The sequence below is a fragment of the Sarcophilus harrisii genome, chromosome 1 (assembly GCF_902635505.1).
Source record: "Sarcophilus harrisii chromosome 1, mSarHar1.11, whole genome shotgun sequence".
Taxonomy (NCBI): Eukaryota; Metazoa; Chordata; class Mammalia; order Dasyuromorphia; family Dasyuridae; genus Sarcophilus; species Sarcophilus harrisii.
This window is the reverse complement of record NC_045426.1, coordinates 714006514-714022474: the sequence shown is the minus strand read 5'-3', so window position 1 is coordinate 714022474 and position 15961 is coordinate 714006514. Positions and strand designations below refer to the sequence as shown.

General features: G+C 40.3%; 1 long non-coding RNA gene across 1 annotated transcript; it reads right to left on the bottom strand.

Annotated features, from left to right (window-relative positions):
- Positions 1–5544: 5544 nt before the first annotated feature.
- Positions 5545–11160, bottom strand: LOC116420895. Its single transcript, XR_004231343.1, has 2 exons — positions 10921–11160; positions 5545–6615 (listed from the first exon to the last, which is right to left on the bottom strand). It is a non-coding gene; the product is annotated as an uncharacterized LOC116420895 (long non-coding RNA).
- Between the last annotated feature and the right edge of the window lie 4801 nt (positions 11161–15961).

The window sequence follows — 15961 nt, the reverse complement described above, 5'->3', positions numbered from 1 at the left end:
TTATAGACCAATCTCTCTAATGAACATCGATGCTAAAATCTTAAATAAAATATTAGCAAAAGATTACAGAAAATCATCCACAGGATAATACACTATGATCAAGTAGATTTTATACCAGGAATGCAGGGCTGGTTCAATATTAGGAAAACTATTAGCATAATTGACTATATCAATAAGCAAACTAACAAAAACCATATGATCATCTCAATAGATGCAGAAAAAGCATTTGATAAAATCCAACATCCATTCCTAATAAAAACACTTGAGAGTATAGGAATAAATGGACTTTTTCTTAAAATAGTCAGGAGCATATATTTAAAACCATCAGTAATCATCATATGCAATGGGGAAAAAACTGGAATCTTTCCCAGTAAGATCTGGAGTGAAGCAAGGTTGCCCACTGTCACCATTACTATTCAATATTGTATTAGAAACACTACCCTCGGCAATAAGAGTCGAGAAAGAGATTAAAGGAATCAGAATAGGCAGTGAGAAAACCAAACTATCACTCTTTGCAGATGATATGATGGTATACTTAGAGAACCCTAGAGATTCTACAAAAAAGCTATTAGAAATAGTCCATAACTTTAGCAAAGTTGCAGGTTATAAAATAAATCCCCACAAATCCTCAGCATTTTTATACATCACCAACAAAATCCAACAGCAAGAGATACAAAGAGAAATTCCATTCAGAATAACTGTCGACAGCATAAAATATTTGGGAATCTATCTACCAAAAGAAAGTCAGGAATTATATGAGCTAAATTACAAAAAACTTTCCACACAAATAAAGTCAGACTTAAACAATTGGAAAAATATCAAGTACTCCTGGATAGGTCGAGCAAATATAATAAAAATGACAATACTCCCTAAACTAATCTCTTTATTTAGTGCTATACATATTCAACATATATAGGACTGCTTGCCATCTAGGGGAGGGGGTGGAGGGTGGGAGGAAAAATCGGAACAGAAGTGAGTGCAAGGGATAATGTTGTAAAAAAAAAAAATTACCCAAGCATGGATTCTGTCAATAAAAAGTTACTATAATTAAAAAAAAAAGTAATAAATAAATAAATAAAGTAACTACTGATTGTATAAAATATTTAGGAATCTGTCTGCCAAGGGAAAATTAGAAACTTTATGAGCAAAACTACAAAACACTTTCCACACAAATTAAGTCTGATCTAACCAATTGGAAAAATATCAAATGCTCTTGGATTGGGAGAGCAAATATAATAAAGATGACAATACTACCTAAACTAATCTATTTATTTAGCGCTATACCAATCAGACTCCCAAAAAACTATTTTAAAGACCTAGAAAAAATAACAACAAAGTTCATATGGAAAAACAAAAGGTCAAATATTTCAAAGGGAATTAATGAAAAAAAAATCAAATGAAGGTGGCCTAGCTGTACCAGATCTAAAATTATATTATAAAGCAGCGGTTACTAAAACCATCTGATATCAGCTAAGAAATAGACTAGTTGATCAATGGAATAGGTTAGGTTCAAAGAACAAAACAGCCAATAAATTTAATTTTCTAGTATTTGCCAAACTCAAAGACCCCAGTTTTGGGGATAAGAATGCATTACTTGACAAAATTTGCTGGGGAAATTGGAAATTAGTATGGCAGAAACTAGGCATTGACCCACACTTAACACTGTACACCAAGATAAGATCAAAATGGGTTCATGATCTAGGCATAAAGAATGAGATTATAAATAAATTGGAAGAACATAGGATAGTTTACCTCTCAGACCTGTGGAAGAGGAAGGAATTTATGACCAAAGAAGAACTAGAGATCACTATTGACCACAAAATAGAAAATTTTGATTATATCAAATTGACGTTTTTGTACAAAAAAAACTAATGCAGGCAAGATTAGAAGTGAAACAATAAACTGGGAAAACATTTTTACATTCAAAGGTTCTGATAAAGGACTCATTTCCAAAATATATAGAGAATTGACTCTAATTTATAAGAAATCCAGCCATTCTCCAATTGATAAAATGGTCAAAGGATATGAATAGAAAATTCTCAGATGATGAAATTGAAACTATTACCACTCATATGAAAGAGTGTTCCAAATCACTATTGATCAGAGAAATGCAAATTCAGACAACTCTGAGATACCACTACACACCTGTCACATTGGCTAGAATGACAGGGAAAGATAACACGGAATATTGGAAGGGATGTGGAAAAACAGGGACACAGATACATTATTGGTGGAATTGTGAACACATCCAGCCATTCTGGAGAAGTTTGGAACTATGCCCAAAAAGTTATCAAACTGTGCATACCCTTTGATCCAGCAGTGTTTCTACTGGGCTTATACCCCAAGGAGATACTAAGGAAGGGAAAGGGACCTGTATGTGCCAAAATGCTTGAGGTAACTGTTTGTAGTGGCTAGAAGCTGGAAAATGAATGGATGGCCATAAATTGGAGAATGGTTGGGTAAATTGTAGTATATGAAAGTTATGGAATATTATTGTTCTGTAAATAATGACCAGCAGGACGAACACAGAGAAGACTTTATTAGTATTAGAAGATGTCAAATTCCCACATTCATTACACATTCAAAAGATTTCTCTCAAATATGAACATTTTAGTATAAACATAAACTATGCTTCTAAGGGAAAGCTTTCCCCACCCTACTCATTATTTGTAAAATTATTGTGTGAACTTCTGTTGTTTGGTAATATGTGGGCTTCCATGAAGTGACGTTTCACATTTATAAATAAAGCTCCTCTCCATTGTGAACTCTCTGTAGTGAGATGGTTTCTCTGAATGAAGGATTTCCCTGATTAATTCATAACGTTTTCAAGAGTTTCAGCCCTCTACATCTCCTGCTTTCTTTTGTTTTAGAATACAGGTGGTCATGCCATCCCTGACTTCTCAGGGAGGTGAGAACCCCAAAATGCCAGGATCAAGCTCTCCCTGACTTCTCAGGAAAGGAGGTGAAAGCACTAAAAAGGAGATGATCATACCCTCCCTGATATCTCAGGAAGGGAGATGAAAAACACCAAAGGGAAGTGGGGACTGCTAAGAGCTTTCTGGGCTGAAGGATTTTATTACAAACAGGTATGCACAAACCCCTCAACATGGGAGGTATTACACAAGCACATAGCAATAATGCACTGGCTATTAGTGATGATACTCCCCACAACCAGTACCGGCTCAATGTGATGAAGCAAACATCAATTGTACATGCAAGTACATAAACAATATGAATCAACATAGTGTTGTAAAAGATTTCCAGAAGTCCTAGAAGGAGGGTATGTAAACAACAGTCACACATATGCCTTCCTCAACAGCCAAGAGATAGTCCAAAACAAATCTATTGTCCATTGCTTCACATGTCAGGGGATCCAATGATCCCCAGAACTTTTTGAAATCCTGCAACAGTCTTTTTATGTGGTGGGGAATCCAATGATTCCAGCAGATTTTGAAATCCTGCAACAGTCTTATGTTTCAGAGAATCCAATGATTCCTGAGGGTTAAGATACACAATTTTGATGTCTTCTGTCTCCTTCTCATGTCTCTCTCTGATGGACAAAGCAAGTACACGGCTCATTGGCACCCCATCTGAATCCTTCTCCATCTGTGGGAATGCAAGCAATCTGCCCCCAAGCAGTTTACCTGTCTGGTCCCTTCCATTCACCACTTTCTGGGTCTCTCCACATCATCTGGTGATTATCTAAACATAGTGGAGCCCCTTACACTGGATACTGCCCTTCCAGGGGTTTATAAAACCTGCCTGCCAAAGCCAGTAAATCTTTGTGAAAAATCAAGAAATTAATAGTGTAAAGAGCAAGATTTAGAAGTTCACTAGGGTTGCCTGTGGCTCCCCGCGCCCTTTGTTTTGGAGACGTCTTCATGTCTCCTGTTTCTCCTCTACCACTGTCTGTACTTTGAGGATTAAAAAAGTATGCTAGTGGCATGTAAAATCTTATACTGTGCACAAAAGTGTGCAAAATGTTTAGAAGTATATACAGGTTGATTGTCTGTTTTCATTGCTTGTGGCACACCCATGATTGCAAATGCTTGTATAAGGAATTCAGTGACTATTCGGGCTGTTTCTTTTGCTGCTGTTATTGCATTTGCCATCCTGAAAAAGTGTCTACCACAACATAGATAAAAGACAGACGACCAAAAGATTTATAATGGGTCACATCCATTTGCCAAATTTCATTGGGTCTCAAAACACAAGGGTTTTCCTTGGAGGCAGTATAGGAGAATAGAAAGGAAGGCAAGCTGTACAGGTTTTTACTATGCTCCTACCTTCCTCTCTTGTTATTCCAAATTGTAAGCAAAAAGCTCAAGCAGTCTGATGATATTTAGAATGAGATTCTTGGGCTGCCTGAACCCTTTTTGTTTTTGGAGGAGCATCTTCATGTCTCTGTTTCTCCTCTCTACTACTGTCTGTACTTGAGGATTAAAAGGTATGCTAATGGTGTGTAAAATCTTATACTTTGCACAAAAGTGTGCAAAATGTTTAAAAATATATACAGGTCGATTGTCTGTTTTCATTGCTTGTGGCACACCCATGATTGCAAATGCTTGTATAAGGAATTCAGTGACTACTCGGGCTGTTTCTTTTGCTGCTGGTATTGCATTTGCAATCCTGAAAAAGTGTCTACCACAACATGGATAAAAGACAGACGACCAAAAGATTTATAATGGGTCACATCCATTTGCCAAATTTCATTGGGTCTCAAACCACAAGGGTTTTCCTTGGTGGCAGTGTAAGAGCATAGAAAAGAAGGCAAGCTGTACAGGTTTTACTATGCTCCTAGTTTCCTCTCTTGTTATTCCAAATTGTAAACGTAAAGCTTGAGCAGTCTGATGATATTTAGCAGGAGATTCTTGGGCTGCCTGAAATAAAGGAGTATTCGCCAACATGGTTAGGCGGCTATTTGCCTTTGAATTACCATCCCAACCACAACCTGGAAGTCCACTACGAGAGTGGACATGGAAGATAAAAATCTTACCTGGATACTTTCGCACTTGCTCTTCAAGTTCCTTAAAGAGCTGATATATGTTACAGGCTACTAATTGTATTTGAGCTGTGGCAATTCTTTGTACCACACCTACTGAATAGACTGAAACAGATAATATATGTATATCTCCTGGATAATAAGTAAGAGCTAGCTAGAATGATTGCATATAATTCATTCCACTGAGTGGACTGAAAAGGAGTTCTGACTCCTCTCTTTATAGTTAAGTCATGAGAATATATAGTACAAATATTATGTTTGGATACATCTGTAAAGAGAGTTGGTCCTTTAAGAGGAACTTCAGAAACCTTTTCTTCTAGAGTCCATCATCAATCATGTAATAGTCTGGTTGTATTTAAAGTCTGGTTATATTTAATGGAGACCCATGTGTAAAACTTGGAGCCGTGGCTAATAAAATTTGCCACTCTGGGATGGTTTCATATCATACAGTAATTTGTGCATTAGTATAAAAGGTGTATATCTTGTCAGGTCTTATCCCAGATACTTGTACTGCTCGCTTAATGGCCTTTAATAAAATTCTAGCCACAAGCACTGGGTAAAGAGTAAGAGTTTGTTTTGGTTTTTTTTGGGAGAGTCACCCACTCTATCACGCTCTCTGCTTGGTGAAGGACTGCCCTGGGTGCCTCCTCTGTAGTAAAAACTGATAGTTCCAAGGGTTTTTGAGTGACTTTCAACCAAAAAGTTCAACTTCTCTCAAATCCTCTTGAGCTTCTTTTGTAAGCTGGCATGGTGAGTTTAAAGCACTGTCTCCCCTTAAAATGTCACATAATGGCTGTAACTGATAGGTAGTCAATCCTAACACTGGACGCATCCATTGGATGTCTCCTATCAACTTCTGAAAGTCATTTAAGGTCTTTAGCATCTCTGTCCTTAGGGACAGTTTTTGCACTGTGAGCACCTTAGGGTATACTTCATATCCTACTTCTTCCAAGCAAAAGACTTCCCACATCGCTTACATTCCTAAGGCTTCTCTCCAGATTGATGCCCGATCAGAACATACTATGGCGGAACACCTTGCCAAGGTTTATCTCTAGTGACAATATTCTAATGTCAAGTGAGGTCTCTCTTGTGAAGGAAAGCTCTCTACACTCATTGCACTTATAAGATTTGTCTCCAGTATGAATCTTTTGATTTTTGAGTAAGTTCTTTGATCAGGCACAAGGCCTTACAGCATTTATTACACTAATAAGGTTTCTCTACAATAAAAATTCTTCAATGCAAATTAAGAGCTGTAGTCAGGCAGAAAGTCTTCCCATAGTCATTACATTCTTAAGATCTTTCACAGTATGGATCATCTGATGTCAAATGAAGTCTATCTTCCAGCAGAATGCCTTCCCACAGTCATTAGAGTCATAAAGTTTCTCTCCCATACAGATTTTCCTGTACTGAGTAAGACATGTCTCGTGGCTGAAAGTCTTGCCACATTCATTACGTTCATTATTATTTCCTCACTAGCTGGGTGCCACAATTGCACATTTGACTCAACTCACAGTCCAAGATACCATCCCTTATAAGACTTGCCTGGCATAATTCCTCCAAAGAAATGTCCAGATTTGGGGTTGTCTGTTTGATTTTAGACCTACTGTTCCAACCTGAAAGAGAGAAAAATGTAAATGTTTTATTTCCTGCTGCATTACACTTAAACATATCTTCTATCTCCTCAATCAATAAAGGTTATCAAACAATAAAATATACAATATATGACACATTAGTTTTGTGTATTATAATGAGCTTTTACACTTTATATTAAGTTTCTATATCAACACTACAAGAAAGTCTAAGACAGAAAAGAAACTCTTACATTCATCAACTCGTTCATCCTAGCACTTTTCTGATAAAAAAAAAATTAGTAGGTTCTATTGGGAAATTCTAAGATACATTCCTATAACACAATATTACCTCACTTTAAAAAATGACAAATATGAAGAATTCAGCGAGGAAAGGAAAGACTTAGGGGAATTATTACAGGACAATAAGAAGAGCAAACAAAATATACGATGACAACAAAAATACAACATACTATGTAATTATAAAGAAAAAGGATGGTCCCAGACAAGAGTTGTGGAACACGTACTTCCCTCCCTTCATTGCACAAATGGGAGATTCCCAGTGAGGAACAATGTATACATATATTAAATAAAGAGGTGAGAACTTGTTAGTTTTGAATTAGTTTCTTTTTTTTTTCTTTTTTAATCTAATAAGGAAAAGCTTGTTTAATAGGGGAGTAGGAAGAGGTATATTTGGAAATAAATGTGAAGTAAAAATAAAATAGATTGATAACAATAATAGTTTAAGCTGTGCTAGGTTCCTTGAAGGATATAATGCACATCTGTTGTTTTTTATTAGAAAACTAATAAATATGTATTTATTCTGAAAATATCATTATAAGATAAGTGGCTACTTGTCAGGCATGTTATGGTGAGGTCTCCTCTCTCGTATGCATTAGCATAGATGTTTGCTGAGGTCTCTTCCAATTCTGAAATGAAGTATCAGAGCAGGGCGGGCATAAGAGGTAAACTAATGCTTATTCAATGGGTTTGTTACTTTTGTGGAAGCAAAGAACGTGTTGGGGGTTCCATAAACTGTGAAATGCTCCAAACATTCATTTTTTCACAGATGTTCATATCTTCAAGTCCTAGAACACTGGAGGAACTCCTGGATGAGATCCTTATTCACTTAACAGAGTCTGGCCTATTCCACGCAGGGAAGAACAAGTAGATAAAAAATGCCTACTATCCACACCCTAACATGCAGTTACATGGGCAAGCTACAGAACTCATCCAACAGTGCAATTTTAAAGCTTATAACTACAGTTTTTTTATAACCATGCATACATATATTGGATTGAACATAAACTTTAACATATTTAACGTGTATGGAACTATGTGCCATATAGGGAGAGTGGGAGGAAGGAGAGGAAAAGTTGGAACAGAAGGTTTTGCAAGGGTCAATGTTGAACAATTACCCATGGATATATTTTGTAAATAAAAAGATATAATAAAAAAATTTTTGAAACTACAGTTTTTGGGACCTTATATATTTATTTATATCTCAGAAGGATGGACATTGCAAAAGGATAATAAGCTGGGCTAATAACTGAAAAGGAGAAAAGGCTGAAATGCCTTTGGAAAATGAAGCGATCTTATAATGTCCCAAACTTCTCCCTGACACAAAGATTCTATATCTTACATACAAATATTCTCACATGGGTGATGGCACATAGAAGAAAAAATTTCAGGTATTAAAATATATAAAGTCACTATATCAAAGGCTTTTGATTTCATTAGAGATGTGAAAACTAGCACTCCACCAATACTGGCTGCAACTCATCTATAATTTTAGAATTTTAGTTACCTAAGGTTGAGAAAGAATAACTGATAAGGCTCATACTCACATACTTACCCTCAGAGGTAAGGTATATAGTATTACTAAATTCACAAGGAAAGATTAAATATTTGTCAGAGAAACTGTGTATCTATAACATATAAATGGTCCAAGAATATAAAGAGAAAAATTCAAATGGAAAAAGAAATACAAATTTAAATGTCAATTGAAAAATCATTCAAACCTTACTAATCAATTAAGCAACTAGAGGCAAGAATTGGAACAACACTGAGGATCAATGCCAACATAGTGCAGAGATCATTAAAACAACAAAACTCAATGTTCTCAGAGTTGAAGAAACAGGTACAGTCCTTCATTTATGGCAGAATGCTAGAAATTGAATAGCAAGCAATCTGGGAATATGCAGTAAAACTAACAAAATAATTATACTCTGTCTCAATTGCACTATTTAGTATATAACTTTTTTTTGAGCTAGCTCCATAAACATACTCATTATAAAAACATGGAAAGCCTTTATAGAATAATGCAAAGAAAAATTTGAGAAGGACTTTTGTTAGTATAAATAATGAATTATGAATATATAACAGGATAACAAGGGAAGGATGAATGGGAAGGATCTCTTGCCAGAGAAAATCAGCTCTTCCCCACATTCCTGGGAAGGCATACAAGGGCAGTTTCCTGGATCCACATTTTATAAATGATTCCTATTAAAGACCAGTCATCATGATGTATGCTGCACCTTTTCCCCATTTGGTTTTCCCTTATTTACATGGGCAGGTGCTTCATCAGACATCTCCCTTTGGCATTCCAAGTTTTATTCCTTGATCCTATTGATATATCATATCTGGTTTGGAAATTACAAGTCCTGTTTGTTGGAAACAGAAAAAAGGTGGGTTTAGGGAACCATCTTAGATTGAATATAATGCAATAAACATTTATGAAACCATTTTTCCTTCTCTCTCTTGGGAAAAGTGAACAAGGAAGTCCCAAAGGGTATGACCATAAGATGCTTTCTTCTTACTATTTGGAACTATGGAGAAGTGGGTCACAGACTGGAGTTGTAGTCAGGTAAAAAATTAATTCATTTGACACACATTTTGCTAACAGGTTAGAAACTTTTCATGTCTTCAGACAACTATACTAGGGTTAGATTACTATTTTTAATAATTACTATATTATTACATCATACAATGATACAATAAGGGAACAGAGAGTGAAGAAGGTACAACCTCAAGAGCATACAATCACTTTAGAGTGGTACAAAACAAAAAGTCTTTGGTTTTTGGTCGAAAGACCAAAAGGTCTATTCCGGCACGACAGGGCCATAAAGATTCATACGTGTTAGGCAAAACAAGAAATAAAAACACTCAGGAAAGCCCATAATTCATACCAAAGAAAACAAATCACTTGACAGATCAGGGAGATAAGGGGCATCTGTGCTTACACAGGCAGGCCAGGTTCCTCTGGTTGTCCGGCATCACATGCCTGCACAGATCCTGCTGAGAAGGGGACCAGGGTCTCCCTTGGAGACTGGAGATCTCCTTGGAGGTGACAGCCACATCTCCCAGTGTTAACAATTCCTGCAACATCAGACACGTTTGTGCACATTCCAGGAGTGTCCTACAGAAGAACCATGTGGCTGCCCTGGAACTGCTAGAAGTGGTTCTCAAGGTTCAAACTCCAACGTGCTTACCAAGCACCCCAAGTCTGAATCAGATGGCCAGCCCTGCCTTGTTTGTTCAAGCATTCACTCTGTAAGCATTTGTGAATGCTGGTCTGGCCTGAGGGTCGGGCACATGGCTGAGCACTGGGGACAGTGAAGACAAAATGACCCCGAAGCTGTCTGCAAGATACCCCCATCCCCCTGGGGGAGAAAGGGAACAAGAACTACTGACCCAAAGGAAAAGTGGGAAAATCCCTCATTTCGGGGAAAGCACTAACACCCAGAGGATCCGAATAAGCTCAAGCCACATGCAGGAAAGGAGGAAGAGCCTGGGCTGAGGCAGAGAAGTTCCCAGAGTGAGAGATAAAAGAGGAGGGCATTATCCTTCTTGTTGGAATGAAGTCAGAGGAGTCATGGGGAAGGAGCCACAAAGAGAAGCCAGGAAGGGAGACTGTACTCCCCTGAGGCACGAACAAAGGTGCGGGGCTCATTATCCCTATTAACAGCTAGGAGACCCACACTCTCCTGGGACTTCTCCCAGAAACAGTCCTCCCGCCGGAAGCTGCCCTTTGAGTGGACCCCAACCCCTCCCGTGTAGGGCCCGTAACCAGCCTGCCTCTCCACAGCCCCTACCCCCAGTCCTGGCGGCTTCCTCTGGCGCCTCCGAGAACAAGGCTCATCCTTCCCTATGACAGACAGGCCAGGGCGGCCTCCACCCAAGCGTGAGAGAACGTCACAGCTCTGGGTCCGGGGCCTCTCCTGCTCTGGAAAAGCTGCCGAAGCCTCGGGCCCCGCTCTCACAAGGTTTTAAACCCATCAGGAAAAATAGGTACAATTATAAGGAGACCAAATGTGCCGAAATAATGATGAATGTTCATAAATCACTGACCTTAAGGACCCGCCCCAAATGCAGGTTAACTCCATGACGTCATTGCAGCCCAGGAGGAAAACCGGCCTTTCTCATTGGGGCCGCCAGGGCGCCTCCCGGATCCTTCCGCCGTTTCGCTCACGCGGCTCTGCGACAATTACACCAAAGAGAAGTCAGTCCCTCAGAGCCCGGCTCCGCGCTGAGCATCGCGGGAACAAAGGGGAGGGAAACACGATCCTCGCCCTGAGCGGCTCCCGGTCCCGGGGGAAAAACCAAAAAGCAAACAAGGGGGCGGAATACCAATGAGTCGCGTGAAAGGGAAGCATAGCCACGGACCAGGCAGCGGCAACTGAAGGCAGAGAAGGAGGGCAGTAGCAGAGAGGAGGTCTTGAACAAAGAGCGGGGAAAGGGCCCTGAGCCGATCTGCGACGCTGTCCCCAGAAAGGAGTCCCTCGGAGGCGGAACGCGCCGGAGGAGAACGGAGCGGAGAGCAGGACGCGAGGGGAACAAAATAAAGCGGGCTGGGGGCAGGAGCGGGGGCAAAGGAGAAAGTAAGGAACAGACGGGAGGTAATTTCCGCCACGATGCCATCGCCCGACCTGCTGACTCCCGGCCGAGGTCTCCTTCCCTCTGGGCCAGCAGCAAGACGGGGGTTTGCTGGAATGCGGCTGACCGGGGCGGGCGGCGCCATCCCAGTCCCTGGTCCTTGCCGGCCCCAGGGGCCCTGCAGGGGCGCCCTCCCGAGGGAAGGCGGCGGGCGGAGGGAGCCGGCGGCCATTCTCCCGGGCCTCCCGGGCGGGGAGCCACAGGCAGGAGGCTTCTCATCGGCTTTCCCCGGCATCCGGGGCCGGAGGGGCTGAGAGGAGGGGCCCGGGCCGGGCCCGGCGGCTCGGGGAGTCTGAAGCTGGGAGGCAGGGGAAGGTGCGGCGCGGGCGCAGGCAGGGGAAGGCGGGGAAACCCCAGACTTCTGGTTCGAGAATACAGAAGGAACCACGTGCGATGTAAGTGCAGCCCCTCGCGACAGCAGCGACATATGGGAAGTTTGGGCTCCAGGAGTGACTTGTGCGCATGCTCCGCAGTGACCTGCAAGTCCCATAGTGGTTCTTTGAGCTGATTTATATTGTATTATATTGTTACCATTATGTTTACACTGTATAATTACATTAATAACCAGAATAGTTCAAAGCTCCCAATCGAAATTATTGCATGGAGAGGATGCTATTAAGATGATGATCCTCCAGAAAAGGGGCTGGAGGGTGCTGGAAGGAGATAATTCTGATAGTAAACTTGACAAACAATGTGTAAGTCTGTTAACTGACTTTGAGCAATGTGTAAGTTCTTCATGGACAATATATTAGAAATAATTTACATATTAAGAAGGGGGAGCTGTGTGTGTGTGTGTGTGTGTGTGTGTGTGTGTGTGTGTAGTTGAGAACTTCCAGCAGCTGAACTTCAGGACATTTAACTTCCTCTTCTACATATTTTTAGTTTCTCCTAGGTCTCTGTGACCTGCGTGGGTATGTTGAGTGGTAGCCAATATATACTTAGATTTTAGACATATGTATTTAACCTCGGATGATGCCATTTATCGCTGTTCAAATTACCAGCATCTGGCCAATTAGTTGCCTGATGTATGGTTCTGCCGGAACTAGGAATCTGCTGTTTTGGCACCAATAAAATCCAATGGGGGCGGGGGCACCTATCTTTTAATGTTCTCCAACTCATGATGTAATCCTTTGTATCTAAAACCTATAAAAACTGTATACTTTATCGCCTTCTTTAGCCCTTCTACCCTGAGCACTCTCTCTTTCCCTCCTTGCGGTGGAATTGCTCATTCTCATGAGAATTATTTAAATCAACAACTTTTCTGCTTTTTGCTTGGAGAGGTCTCTGAGTAGTCATTATTTGGATAGGATTTTCTATCCCTCACACTGGATAAATGGATTTCCACGGAACTCACTATTTATAATAATCTTTTGTGTAACCATTATTTGTTAGGAAAAAATCAAATTTGCCAGTGGAAGCTTGAGGCGCTGCCTCCTTTTAAAAGTTCTTTATAAGATACAGGGGAAACAGCTCAAATCAAAAAAATTACCACTTGAACCTGCAATTTTTAGGACCCACAGTGTCATCTCCTGGCTACAAAACCACAGGCACCCTACTCTTGTAAACTGTGCAGCATTTCAAATCAAAATTAGTTCCATGGACACAATGCTTAATGTATTTTCTGTTGGACACCATTGTCCCCTTTGTATTCAGTTATAGAGGAGAAATATTCTAAATAATGAAATAATTTCAATTTTGTATGTGTGATATCACCTCTGTTAATATCACTTTATCAAAAATAATTGTGTGAATTGGTTCATTGAGCTGTTCTAGTAGGGGGTCAGAGCAGAATGTCAGCTAGACTTATTCAGCTCTAGAAACTTCTCATTGAAAATCTAGACTATTTTCTCCTGGCCGATTTGCCGCTTTCAGCATCTTTCCTCATGTTCTTCCCAGTTTTCCCAAAGACTACGATTTCATCAACATTTGCAGAGTTCATATCTCCCAGCAACTGCTCCATTGCTCTTTAGAATGTGGTAGATACCTGTCCTTGCGCCATGTGTACAAATTAGGAGAATCCAGTTGGACGGATTCTGATAAAGAAGTCTTTACCTTTTTACCATTGATCTTTTCTCTTTTATTGTACCATTCCTTAAGCTACATTAGTGTAAGTTGTACTAGTTATGTCCAATTTTGGGATCCTGTTTTTATTGGGTTTCTTCTCAAATTTATTGGAGTGATTTGTCATTTCCCTCTCCAGGGTCCTCATTTAACACATGAGGAAACCGAGTCAAATAGTAGTTAAGTCATTTTGCCAGCATCACACTAATAGTAAATGTCTGAAGCCAGATTTGAATTCCATCTTCCAGAATCTGGGCCCAGAACTGTCAACTGTGCAGCTTCCTGCCAGGAGGATCCAATAATAGACTCAAGGAATGAAATGGACAAATAAGTACTATTAAACCACCGGTCAGACTATTTGTGTCCTTGTGAATATTAGGGATGGATCCCCTAAAATCCTGCTTCATTGATTAGGGAGAGGATACTAAGGAAGGTTATTTTACTTCAATTTGAGTCATACAGCTATTAATTGCCTGGGGCTGGTTTTGAGATCAGCCTTGTTGAGCATTAGTTGACATCTGGCCTGATGTTTCAGCCTTGAGGGAGGCCTTTCGGGTCTTTTGGGGTCATAATTATCAAAGGGAAAATGACAAAATTTATGGGGGAACAACAGATGTCCAGAAATATCTACAAACATGCAGATACATAAAAAGCTTTATTTCTTCAAAATGTTTTTAAACCGGGATTGCTCAGTGTCGGGGCAGCTACAATGTTGCTTCCGGCTCCCTCGTTTCTTTGTTGCATTCTCAAGGTATGAAGATACAGATATATCATGTGCGGGAGAGAGGGGAGGGGCCAAAGGTGGGTGGGGCGGGTGGTGGTGGGGAGCCCACATTGGTATTCTGGCAGGAAATTCTAGTGACCAGATTTTGTCTTTCTCAGAATCCTGAAGAGGATAACTTTATACAGACAGTACCTTGTGAAGGTTTTCTGGAGGCAGCCTTACTCTGAAATAAATAATTACTCCAAAATCACAGACAGCTGATAAAAGATCTGAACTTTTATTGTGTCCTACAATATAGCCCGGTTAGCTCAGAGGCCTATCTCTCTGCTTGGTTCTAAGAGCTCTTGCAGCTTTGTCCTTGGCTTCTGCCTCTGCTTTTTTCAGCCTCCAGCCAGCACCAAGTTGGAAGATGCAATGAATCTCTTGCCTGAAGATAGGGCTTGGTAATAGGTTCAAACTCTCTCCAACTCCAGTAAAAACTCTCTTGAGCTCCTGAGAAAACCCTTTCAAGTAACTCTGAGTAACTAACTCCAAGCTCCAAGGCTCCTGTATGTATATGTGATCTCCCCAAGGTTAACTCCGCCTTCTGGAGGGAGAGGGATTCTGGGTTATTTCCCAGAGATGTCTCTGGCCCTAGGAGGTGTGAATTTGGTTTCTTTCTAAACCCTGAACTCTCCCAAACGTGTGAACTCCATTGAGTACTTAGATACTTATGAGCTCTCTAAAGGTATGAACACAAGCATTGTTTCCATCAGTATTAGCAACTTATCACCTTGTAAGGATTCACTCTAAGGTGTGAACCAATAAGCCCTGTATCAATTCTATTGAGTTAACACCAGGATTTTGACATCTCCCTTGAGTTTTCACCTTGTTTCAAGTTGAGTTGACACTAGGATTCCAACAGTAGCTGAGTTTCTTTTATTTCTTAGTAGTTTTTTTTTTACTCCTGTCCACCTCATGGGACCTTCAGATATTAGTATTGCCTCAGTCTCCTCCTCTGTAACATGGAGATTATAACACCGACTTCACAAGATAATAATGAGAATCAAAGAAGTTAGTATTTACAAAGTGCCTTTAATTTGTAATAATTCATACTTAATTATAATTGGAATTATATGGAATATTATTAATTATATATAATTAATTTATAAAGTATGGGTCTGGTCTCTGCCAGGCCCCTCTTATCCTCTTCCTGTGAGCTTGTGATGGGCCTGGGGATGGTGGGTGAGGGCTGGATGCAAATCTGGGTTGCTTTAAGCATACCCTGGGTCCTAAATCTGACCCCACGGAGAAGGCATGTCTTTCAGGGGGAAGGGATGGGGCACTGGAAGACCTTGCCCTCAGCCCAGCTCAGATGTCTCCCATGAGTGATCTCAGGGGGTCAGAGCAGCCACAGACATTCAGCTGGATCAAGTCCCCTACCCCCAGGGCTCATTGCTAGGTTCCGGTTTCGGAGGTGGGTGTTTTTAACCTTTTTGCCGATTTATCATTGAAACGCTTTCGCGCGTTTTCGTGCGCCGCTTCATCCATAAATGTTAAAAATGTAAAACAGAGTTAATATGGACTACCATCTCTTTTCCCTCTCAATTGTCTACAAAAAGATTTCTCTGTCCATCAGATTAGAATGTTATAAGCAGCATCAGGAATGGACCTGATTGTGTACCACCTTAT